The sequence below is a fragment of the Cupressus sempervirens genome, chromosome 5 (assembly GCF_028749045.1).
Source record: "Cupressus sempervirens isolate cs-2001-9-10 chromosome 5, ASM2874904v1, whole genome shotgun sequence".
Lineage (NCBI taxonomy): Eukaryota > Viridiplantae > Streptophyta > Pinopsida > Cupressales > Cupressaceae > Cupressus > Cupressus sempervirens.
Window position 1 is genome coordinate 364,084,944 of NC_143122.1, and position 12,967 is coordinate 364,097,910.

Here is a 12,967-nt window from a genome sequence, read left to right on the forward strand (position 1 = left end):
TAAAAAATATTTTTAAAAGATTGTAGTCAAAGAAATGTCAAATTTTTATTCATTTATAATTATAATATTAATAAATGTAACTTGTACATTTCTAATTGTGGCATTCAATATATAAAGTAGTGGTAGTATTTATATTAGGAGATTGTCTTTCGTGTTTCTACAACAAAATTGAGTATTATGTAGAAACCAGATCTTCCTCACTCCTGTGGTGGGAGAGTAGGCACATTATGTTATTTCCTGCGAATGATAGCAGATAGAGCCCAAAAAAGGCTCTTTCTTTGCGGATGACAGCAGATAAAGCAGGTGAATGATCTTGATTTTTCCTGCTGCTTCATACACTTCTTCATAGCCTCTGTATCAGATGAGGACAATGGCTGCCTCTTATCGTAGAAATAGAGAGGAGATATATACATGCATGTCATATAATTCTAACGTCAACCGATGATTAAAACACCAAATAATAAACAAGGGAAGTAACAAAGAAATCAAATCTCTTACAGAACAGAACTGAATAATTGTTTTGAGAGGCCTTACTTTCACCAGGCGAAGTCCGAATTGAAAAATATAGAAACTTGTTCAATCCTATTTCTGAATTACCATAACATTAAAAGACATTAATTTTTGCTGAAAAAGAAGATTGTACACAGAGTTTTAACCTCTTTTTTCATGTTTTTCTTTCACAGATGTTACCTTGAATTAAAAATCAGAAAAAATAAAAATTATCTACTAATTTAAAGAAGAAAAAAAAATTTAATCTGAAACCCAAATCGCCCAATCCGATATAAAGTGAATTGACCACTGAAATAAAAAATGAGAACATCTCTACAACTGAAATAAAATAGTGAAACAGCCCGCTCATCATAGAGACCAGAAAAAACATAAAGACATATCAACTTCCATAATGAAGTTCGTCTTAGCCACTAAGCCTGCCGAATTCTACATTAAAAAAAGCGTAAGGTAAAAGCCCGGATCGATGCTCTTCAAGAGAGCCAATTTCACAGTTATACCTGAAAAATACTTCAGAACGGTTATATGTGACATAGTCCGCTATTACACTGACATTTATCTTAGCCATAAAGGCCTTCCAATTTTTGCATTAAAAAATTTAAGGGGAAACCCAGATTGTTGTTCTTAAAGAAAAAGCCTAATGTCACAGTGAAACCAGAAAAATACTTCAAAATGGTTTAACGAGGAAACACCAAAAGTCTAGAAGCTACCCACCTCACTAAAAGATTACAGACATTGCATGGTGGTGTATGAGCGCTTCAAGAATGTGTTCCCTGTGTTTACCCAACACTCGCACACATACATTCTTAGCTTGTTCTGTATAATAACCTAGGGCCCAGTCATCATAACCAATCCAGTTGTTTAAACCTTCCACCTGGTGAGCCGCCATGGCAAGACTTCGCAAGTCCCCTGGCACTGTGTTTACAACGGCTTCCAGGATTTCCTCGGCGCAGGGAATACTGGAGTACTCATCAAGGTTTATGTCGAAAAACTCAATGGACTGCAGCCCAGTAAGCTGTTACATAGGACGCCCGAATCCAATGCATGTCTTCCCCTTTCAGTCTAAGGTATTTACACAGCCTTTTCTCCACCTTTTCGTAAACCTGGGCAAATTCTGCAGACTCGGGAAGATCCGTAGGAAGTTCTTCCCCTGAGGACCTTGCCGCGTTTGTTTCCTCCAACGCATTGTTGTGTAGTGTCTCAAATTGTGCATTCAAGCTCTTGAAGACAGAATCCTTGAGGGATTTCTCCAGAGAACAGCGCTTGCAGTTGCACTTGAAACCCCAGGCCTGAGACATGGCTTCTCGGTGCGGTTGGGGAAGCAGAGCGTCGAAGTAAGAGACGGTGATTTCTTCTCCCTTTCCAATTGGCTTTGCCGCATGCAAAAACATTGCTCCTCCCACATTAAGTCTTGTTGCTTTGGGGATGCAGGAATGATTAATAAACGATGGAAGCAGCCACAGCCCGCTGAAACCCTCAATGGCGCCCGATTTCTCTGCCTCTCCGCCCAGGGAGTTTCGTAACACAAGCTGTCCGATCCGTTGCTCATCAATTTGCATTTCTGTTGCTTCTTGACAATGGCTGTTTGTATCAAATAAGTCCAGGGGCGGGATCAAAGCGCGGAGTTGTTCAGAACCGTCGTCTAGGGCATAAAGCTGCTGGAGCAGTTTCTTAGATGTTTTGGCAGCGCAGATGACGGCTGCTATAAGTGTCTTCTGCTCAGAGGAAGCATCATTTCTGGGCCTGCGATAAAATTAGAAAGGCCTGAAACCTTGGTCATCAATGGCGACGGCATTGCTCACTAAAAGGAGCTCACCGATGCCAATTTTCTTCGCCGCGTAGAGCCCGCGACCCCTGCCATCCCTGGTAATCTTGATTTCCACATCGCCAATGAAATCCCCAACCTGCCGAGGCTGTTGCATTCCGAGCAACAAGTACGAAATGTCATAGTCTCCCTGCCGGCTCCGAGCACAGGCAGCCATGGATTCTCGCAAAGCAGCACCAATATCTGCTTGCCCTGGTCTAATATGTAACGCCCTTTTCAGAACCTGGCATTCCTGTGCATAATCTTTTCGAAACAAGGTTTTGAGATGCTCTGGTTCGATCTGGAGACCCTGGTTCGAGTCCTCTAGAGCCCGCTCAAACTCTCCCATCTGGAGCTGCGTTTCCGCTCGGTTGGAATAAGCGAGCAACCGCGTCCTTCTCGCCGCCTCGCCGTTATTTGTCGCGCAAATACAATTAGTGTAATGGAAGAGCGCGCTGCGCCAGTCTTGCTTCCAGAAGCACTCGTTGCCCTTCCCGCGCTCCTCCTCCAAATCCAACTCGCCCATCTCATTCTGCAGCAAAACTTCTTCTTCTGTGACCCTCACTAGATTCCCAGGGTTTTCTACTCTAACAACGAGGCCTCCATCTTCGGCTCGCTTAAAATAGGGCTCCTTGATGGCGACCTTGGCACCATTGGGATATTTTGCGTTGAGTGCTGCGGGGGTGGAGTCGGAGGAAGGTAGATTGTAGATGGTAACCCTAACAGCACGGCCTTGGTCGTCTTCCAGCAGCGTAATGGTGCCAACCATCTTGAAAGGGTTCACGCAGAGGGTGCCGAAGAGGACACGCCCGCGATGGGTGGAGTCGACAATAAGCTCCCCAATTCGGAGGGGCTGGAGGTGTTGCAGGGAGGCAGCGGAGGTGATGGGGGTCCTGGCACAGAAAGGTAACCGAAGACAAGATCTGCTGCAATCGCTGCCTCGTATCGATGAGCGGCCATCTGGTGTTGAAGAACCAGGGCTTCCTTGTCAAACCTCTCCGTAGCATCCCTTGCTGAGAAGAGGCACGACATGGCGTATATGACCTCCTCCATGAAACTCCAACAACTCTGCAATGAAGAACTCTCACCCGCGTATTTTAAGTCTTGCGTCCTTTGATAATACCACGCCAAGGAGGGCGAAGTCTTAACACCAAACTGAACCTCCTAACTGGATCCTTATATATATTTGAAGTTTTAGTCTGGTAGATAGCCATTTTCCGCCAAGGAGTGATTTGAATTGTAGAACCATGAATCGTCTCGTCTCCCACACTCCTCCCATCTTGTACTTCAACAACCACTTCTATTATTATCAGTTCTTCGAGGCCACCGACAGATTTTTTAGGCCTATATTCTCTTTTTAACGCTTACCTCGTAACTCTGAGCAACTGGCGGATTTTATTTCTTCGAGGCAGCCGGCACATTGGGATTTTGTTGGACCAGTTGGATGATACGAGCTTACCTATTTTGTGTACGTTTATGTGACATTTATTCACGTTTCACTAAGGAGGGACGGAGCGCAAAGTAAATTTTTGTACACCAACGCAATTTAGAAAAAGACATATTAAAGAGATGTCACAGAATCGACGTCCGAATTCAAGAATTGAAGTTGCTTGATGGTTAAGTCTGATGTAATGGCACTGGCTAAATAGCCACGAAAATGCATCCGGCTATCCAGTGCCCTCTCAATTCCGTTCCGTTTGCTGCTGTCACGTCGAGGTGCCGTGAGATTTCGTACAACGTGACCAGCGAAGTACCGAGCTCCGGAATTGCCGAACAGATGCGTTCAGGGAGGATAGACGCATTCAGAAATTCATATTGACATAGGATCGGCTGCAAACAAGATTTGCACGACATGTTGGTGATATCAATGCCATCAATGATACACCAACTTTCTGAACAGAAAGAAGTTGGAAGGATGCTCGTTTTCACGATCTTTTTCTTGTTCTTTCTATGCATGCTCTGATTGTTGGGCGGCACTTTTCATCGGCAGGGAGTGTGTGCAATCCGAAGGGTTACAACTGCGTTTATGTCTTGAGCTTGTGATTTTATGTTCTAGATTTGTTAACATTCCAAGATGAAAGAAATATCCAAAATGTAGCAACCAAGTTGGAGACTTCTTAAACTTCTTATATGCCATAAAGAGCTCTGTGTTTTACCTCTTTTGTTGTTTCAGTGTTAAGCTTTGTATCTTTAGAGTGTATTTTTCTCGTTTTTGTTATAGCAACATTTGACTTATATAATTGTTTCATCAGAATGATTATATTGTTAGAGAGACTAAATTAATAGTGTTGTTGTCAATTTTTTTAAAACTATATCCATTTGTTGACTTCTCTACAACAAACATAAGATCCGTTAAGTTAATGTAATAAAAACAGAGCAGTCTGCTTTATGAGAATAGATAACCCAGTGCATAAAATACATTAAATTTTAGGCTGTATGAGAATGATATTTTAAGATGTTTAGATAATCAGATAAAAACAGTCTAAAACATATTATCTGATAATAATATGAACACTATTTTGGAGATCTTGAGAGACTGAGCTTCATTCGCTTTCTTTACATGCGAAGCTTCTCTTGACAATGGATCCCCTTGTAGGTAGGGAAGGATATTTGTCATTGTCTCATTATTCTGCTTCGGTTTGTCCTCAAAATCCACTAATACTTTCTCTTTTGAGACTGGTGGTGTTTATTGTTGGATTTTCTAAAAAGTTCGTGAGATGATTTCAAATTAGTGTGTCAAAGAATCTTGTTTTCTATGTTTAGGTAAGGTGAAGAGGCTAGAGGAGTATGCTCTGTTTCCTTTTGGGCACATCAGAAACTTGGAACCCTTAAATCCAAACCAAGTCCTCATGTGGTACAATTTTGTGAGTCTTTCTTGATTAGAGAGGGTTAAACTGCAGTGGACATTCCCTTTATTGGGTCAACCACGTGGATGGTACCTCAAGCGGTAATAACCATTTTTTACATGGTAGTAGCAATCGCTATATAAATGTCCTTGTGGGAGAAATCCCCATGGGTGTAGTCTTTTGTTGGGCTATCGGATCTCCTCAGTATCTCTGATTGATTAAATTCTTGGAATATGTCAAAACCCTGGTACGCCAGGATTGGATTTCACCCACTCTAGATTGCAAAAGCTACAGAGTTGACCATTACTAAGAACCTTAGTACTGCCAAATTTTTTTTTCTAGGACTATGTGCATGATTGAAAAATATTTTGAGAACATACACAGTAGTGGTTCTAGGGATTATATTCATACTATGACACTATTTTTGTTCATGTGCAAGGTTTCTTTGTCCCTTGCCCATTGCTTGTAGATGTTTTCTTGAAATCTCTTATTGTTGTTCTATGTGCCTGATTATTATTTATAAATGAAGGAAATGATTTTTCAAGTGGAGAAAGTTTTCTTTGGGATTCTTTGATTTCATCCTTGGATTGTGGGTAGTTAGATAGCTTGTTAGCTCGGGTTCCCTAGTGGGGTGTTACACTTTTGATTCAAGACTTTTAACTTCTTAAAAAAGTCCAATTCAAAATCTTGTAGTATGAACTTGAATTTAAGTCTTGAAATCATAACTCTCTATTTAGTGATAAATTATGTTCTCCACTATCTTCCCTATCTTTCTATAATCCCTCCCACTACAAGGAAACATGACCTTTTAACTTAGTTTGTGCTAACTTAAACCTTTTATGGATCCTTAATGACTTTAAGCTCAACATAAACTTCTAGCTCATTTAACTAATCTATCAAATCCTTAGGATGTAATGAAATAGAAAATTTAGAAACATCAAGTCTATGACTCTAACCATCTATGCCTTAGAATTCAATACTATTTCTTATTCTACAGGAATCTTGCCGTCTCTTTATTCTTGATCATCAATAATCTCTTTAAATTTATCTCCAATTTCATTATTTGTCACAACTGAGCATTTTGGATTTTAGCTCTCAACTTGTATTTAATTACTCCATCATGTGCTATAAACTTCTAGGGCCATCCTCCTATGTAATGTGTTCATAAAGATTCCAATACTTAATTCCCTTAAGTTTGGTAGTATGATTACAATTATCGATTTCTCTAGTCTAATCCAATAATATATCAACACAAATAATCTTCCTCAAGTAACAAGGATTATTTAATACCTAAAAAATTATCATTTTTGACAATTAACCAATACTCCAATAATTATAGGTTAGATCCAATCTTTTACCACCCGTAACCAAGTTCATAAGTGTGATATTCAATTCTTCAAAGAAACCAAACCTCCTCTTTCCATCTTGTACTAACCTCTTGTTGATGTAGATCAAATCCTAAACTCATGCTAGGAGGACACACAACAGGGTTGGCCATACATATAAATACATCTAGAGAAATGTGTCATTAAGAATCACATGTGAATCTTTATTGTAAATCACAACTTGCCACCCTAACCATTAGAACAAGGTAAGTTAGAATACGATTAGACCAAACATTAGATAATTTTATCAAGGAACATTAAAGCAAGTTGCAAAGATAGACATAGTGTCTCTATGATGCCTAGATCACACCATAAGGATTGCATAAGATAGCAAGCTAGCTTGATCGATTGCCTACCAAGACAAAAAGAAAAGTATCAAAATGAAAATGAAACAAAAACATAAAGGAAAATATTTTTGGATGATGCAAGATTTCCAATGAGTCAAGGATGCTCTTTCTTCAAACACCCTAAGTAGTTAAAAATATACCATAATTGAAACTTTTGAACATCCAAGACATGAATTCCGTGCTTCTTCTTCACCCACTTCTCTTCTTAATCCAAACCACTGAATTGGTTATTGTTTTGTCTCTGCTATTGGTTCTATTATTTCAGCTTTGTTCATTCCACAATAATCCTTACCATTAACCATCAATAGATGCCTAAATTTTTTAACTCCGCCATTGAAATACAATAAATTCTCCATCTCTAAATTGCTTACAAGATTTTTCTATGGACCTAATGCTAGAGTATTCTTTTCATCTCAGATAATACTTCTTCTTTAATTTAACTTTGTAAAAAAAAATCAAAAGTCAAGAGCCTTCAAATATTTTAGTTCATGTTCCTTTAATGAGATCTTCAACAACTATACAAAATCAGAAACCTTATCAACTACCTACTGCAAATATGTTCCTTACTTGCCCTGTTTTGTAGAGTGTTAGCAAAACTACGTGATTGTTTATATCATTTTTGATTGATTTATTTTGATTAGTTTTGCGGAGAGTATTGGTCAAGTCTTAGTATACTTAATAATCATATTTATTGAGATTTATTTAGTAATTGTAATTGATGTATATGTTTGTGTGTGTGCACACATGCACGCACACACACATACACACAAACAAATGTCCACAAGTTTAAATTTAAAATTTAAGAGAAAAGAAAGTTGTCCTATAGTTAATTTAATGGGTTGGAGTCAAGCCCAATTTGGATTTGATTTTTCTAAGGGGATTGTATTCATAGTTGGAAGATTGATCTTATGTTTGAAAAATAGTTCAATACATGGAAGTGTTAAGATAAAATAAAATAATAGATGTGTTGCGATGATTGTGTAGATATAAGCATAATAAATCATATCATTGATCAACTATATGTATAAATGTGTACTGATTTGAAAGTCAGTTGCAAGTCAAACATAGTCAAGAAAAGCTATTTCTCCATATTAAGACACTATAGACCAGGTAAGTAGGTTTCTTCTTCAATCTTTAAGTTACACTAAGTTGAATATTGATATAGTTAGTTTAGTTTATAATAAAAATATTATAATTTAATATTCACATATTAATTAAATTTATCTAATTTAAGCATTTAAATTCACTATTTCAATTAACTGAAATAATGTGTTTTTTCTTGGGTATTTTATATTTGAAGCATTAAATTATATTAAATTTTATGTACTAATTATAATTTATGAATATGTTTATGTGTATGTTTGTTTATATATACATACAATATTATATTAAACTAGAATATTTTGTAGGATATTAATATATAGATATAATGACATCACTATAAAAAAATCTACATGTTTAAACAATATACCTAGGGTCTCTAACAAATTTGATATTATTTAGGATGGGCAGAAGGAATAAATGGGAATCACTTATCAAGCTAGATGTGCAAGACATCCCAAATGAAGAAAATCATTTTTCAAGTTATGAACTTGAATGGACACCTATTGGAGTTGATAATAACCAACAAATAGACTTGTGCGCCGCTATCCCTCTTCATAGACTCCCTCACTTTGTGAAAGGTGAAGGTTTATTAGATGGTACATAAACAAATTTTATATGAAAAAGACACGATGAACATATTTTGATAGAGCCTTCTGACCACGCCACAAAGATATATTCAAGGTTTGTCTCTAGATTTAACAAATTAGTTATGTCGCCCTTTTTTAATAATGTGAATTAATAATTTTTTGTTGTACATGTATAAATAGTTATCACTGTGCTTTTGGGCCTCAAGATGATAGAAATCCAAATGAAAATAAGAATGTAGAAAAGAAAAAGAAGCGAAGATTTGTTCAAAAAAGGGGTTGTCAAGCCCACTTTCATGTTAAAGTCATGTATGGTAGACAAGATGTTTCTATTATTACATATAATGAGTATATCCATCAAGATGCTAGTGGTGAATTTTGTTGTGGAAAGGATGACCCTTCTAGTGATCCAAGGAGTAGTTTTGCACCAAGGTTATCAAGTGAGTGCAAATCATATATAGAATCCCTATTACTTATGGGTGTGGGGATTGACACAATATGAAAACAACACTACTTAGATTTTGGTCTCAAGAATTTGATGAATAAGAGAGACGCTTGTTGAGAAAATATGTGTTGAATGCATGGAAAAGAGTGTGTTCCTACATTCGCAAAAAAATGAAGATGATGCAAAAAGTGTATGTTTGTGGCATGTGGAGGAGAAGAATGACTTTTTCTATTATAAAACACCAAATAATGTGAAAAAAATTCCATTTATCATAGGCATTCAGACACTATGGATGAGGAAAATGATGGTGAAACATTCACATGAATCTATCATTGCAATGGACTCCACGTTTTCAACAAATAAATACAATGTAAGTAAAATAATGTTAATTTTTATTTGTGGATTTTAATTTAAATGTGTCTAATATAAATATATATATATATATATATATATATATCATTTATTTAATTATGTGCAGTATGAATTATATACATTGCTTGTATTTGATGAGCAAGAAGCCGGTGTACCTGTTACATGGGCAATATCTTCAAGAAATAAAATTGAGGATATAAATGAATGGCTAAGAAAGCTTTACAAAAGAGGGAAAGCACAAAAAGAAGATTGGCATGTGAATGCATTCATGACAGATGATGCTAGCACTGAGATTGAAGCAATCAGGTTTTATCAACCTTACTTTAGATTTGTAAGAGCATAATTATTTGCTATTTCATTTGTAAAAATATAGATTTTCTAACAAGAATGATTTTTTCATTTAAAATTCAGCTTTGTTATAATGTCATTATTATTACTAACTTTTATATTGTAACTTGTAGATCAACCTTTGATTGCCGAGTACTTTTATGCATTTGGCATGTGAATAGAGCATGGTTAAAGAATGTGTATAGGTAAGTCAAATTTCAATTCAAGCATACAAAAAATTATATGCTTAAACATCATATCCTGATATAATTTTTATAATCTAGGTTTGCAAGTAATAGAGATGTTGGAGCAAAAATGTTTGAAAGATTGGGTGAAATCATGTATGCAATGAGTGACGATGTAGACATGACTAGTCATTTGATTAAAGAATTCATAGAGGAGTTTAAAGAAGAGAAGACATTTATTGAGTACTTTTAGAAAACTTGGTGTCAAAATGAGAGATGCATTGGTAATTCAATCAAAATGTAATTATTTAATATGAATTTATATCTTTTAATTTGTATGTAGTGTAAGCTTAGACATCATATGTTTTTATATAGAGATGTGGGCAAAAAAAATTTGAAGTTTCTGTCATGCAAACCAAGAAACTAATGCAGCTATAGAGTCATACCATTTTCATATTCACTATTTAAGTGATCTTTCCAAGAAATGCACAAGGAGAATGGATTGGCTTATTCATACGCTTCTCCATAGAGTAGAGCCATACTATAAAAATAAAAGATATCTACAGTTCTCTGGATTCTTGACTAACTTCAAAAAGGAAAGATATTATCTAACTGCTTTAGAGAGGTCAAAAGCAATAGCTGGTACAGATTTCTATCCTCGTGATCTTCTTCCTAATACATATAAGGTAAGAAGTCAAACTGATCCAACAAAATGCTACTTCATTAGGAAATTTGGATCAGATTTACATGTATGTGATTGTCAGTGGGCAAAAAGAGGAAATATGTGTAAACATGTGCTAAAAATTTTAGATTGTCTAAAGAGAAGCAAAATAAACCAGCAAGATCAAGTTGGTGGTAAGTTTCATTTGTGATTTAAGCTTAATAGTTATTTCTAATTATTATTATGTAATTTTCAAAACTAAATAAATTAATCATATCAAATTACAGATTATGTTACTACCTTGGTTGAAGAAAATGATGGAGTTAGAGGGAGCTCTTGTCATAAAATTGGTACCATTGGTAATGTTAATATTCTTATAATTAAATATTGAATAATTTTAGATTTCTAAAAATTGACTTAGTCATTTTTATTTCTATTATCGATTGTTGAAAATCATCTAATACTTCCAACAATGACTTTCTAGATTCAGTTGACTAAACTATTTTTATTAAATTACAAATGATGTTACTATGGTGGTTGATGACAGTGATGAAGTTAGATGGAGTTCTTGTCATGAAAAGGGTGTCATTGGTAATGTTAATTTATCCTTATAGTAAAGTATTAAACAATTTCATGTTTCTAAAACTAACTAACTATTATCCAATTATAGATGGTTCTATGCATCCAGAAGATCAAGATGTGCTTGGAGTTGTCATTGCCAAAGCTCAAAGTACTGGTAATCTTCAAAACCATCATTTTATAATGAAACATTACCAATTCTAAAATATTTTTAAAACTTAGTCATTGTTATTTCTGTAATAGATGGTTGGAAATCATCTAATACTTCCAATGACGACTTTCTAGATTCAGTTGACTACATAACTTCATTGGTTCAAACTTTACCGACTAGAGAAGATGAGAAAATCATGTTTAGCCAATGTATTGGGAGATTTAAAAAAGATATGCATGCAACTTTTTCTTCATCTTCCAAACTGAAATCAATCCATGGCTCAAAGAAATTATCTATGAGATGATTAACACCATGGTTTGGTCCAAGTAAAATGCATAAGCGCCATTTTACTCATCAAAAGCTTAGTGCCAAAACTCAAAACTCAAATGAAAGAGCTAAGGAACATAAAACTTTTAAATTCCCCTCTCTAGGATCTAGAAAGAAAAAGAAAAAGAAGGTCATCAATTGATTAGGCCTAACAATACAATAGGAAAGAGATGTTATCAAGCAAAAAGGTAAGTATATTTATTTAAAAACATTTTAGTAATTTATATAAGAATTTGTATGCGTGTGTGTGTGTGTGTGTAATAAACATATGTCATTTTGTAGGCCTGAATGATCAAGAAAGTAGTCGACGACGTCGATTGCCTTTCTCCATTGATTTGAACCAACTAGTTACAGGTGAAATACAAGTTGTTTATGGTAATGATTTTTAGTGATTATTATATTTCCTTGAAGCAAACTAAGATTATATTATTATATTATAGATGATGTTACTCCATTGGTTGATGAAGATGAAGTTAGAGTGACTTTTTGTCATGAAAATGCAATCCAAACTAGAAATGGTAATGAAATTACAAAATAACAATAAATAAATTTTGATTCTTTTGTTTGTATATTTATTTTATATGATTTAATGTATTAAGCATGCAATGTTGTTGCAATGATAGATGGTGGACAAGAAACTCAAGAAGATATCTCACCCAAGACAACAACAATGGACACAATGCAAGTTACAAAAGGTAATAAAATAATGAAATTCATTTTCATAGATTATGTTGCCTTTAATGCACATGTTAAGTTTTAGTCTTTGAATGTGGATGTTATTGCAGTTTTAAATGATAACAACCCCCAAGAACATGTGTTACCTTTTTCTCTTGATCTCAACCAAGCAATAATAAGTTGAGACACAATGACAAGTGGAGATGGTAAGGAAATTTTGTATTTAAATATAATCAATTCCATGACTTCGATTTAGAAATTAATTTTATAACTAACACAATTTATCTACAGGTGGTGTTGATGATATTTATATGGAGGATCATGACCAACATATTTTTGGATAATCACATGTTGATGATATTTATATAGAAGATCACAGTCAACACATTTTTGGACAATATTATAATATATTATATTTTAGATATTGATTGTTGAGTACTAAATTATCTTTCCTAGAAGATGTGGAATTCATTTGTTATGGAATTTTTTTTCATCATGTTGTAACTCTTTATTTTTAAAAAGAAATTATGAGTTTAATTGTTCTTTCTTTTCTTGTTTTTTCATGAATCAATTCTATTTGACATAAATCAAGTGATCAATTATTGAATTTTCTACCATGAAAATCTTACTTGTATCATATAAATAGTATTTGAACCTTAAAAAGTTGC

At 34.9% G+C, this 12,967-nt stretch overlaps 1 pseudogene; it reads right to left on the reverse strand.

Annotated features, from left to right (window-relative positions):
- Positions 1–1,225: 1,225 nt before the first annotated feature.
- Positions 1,226–3,343, reverse strand: LOC149556251 (methyltransferase FGSG_00040-like; annotated as a pseudogene).
- Between the last annotated feature and the right edge of the window lie 9,624 nt (positions 3,344–12,967).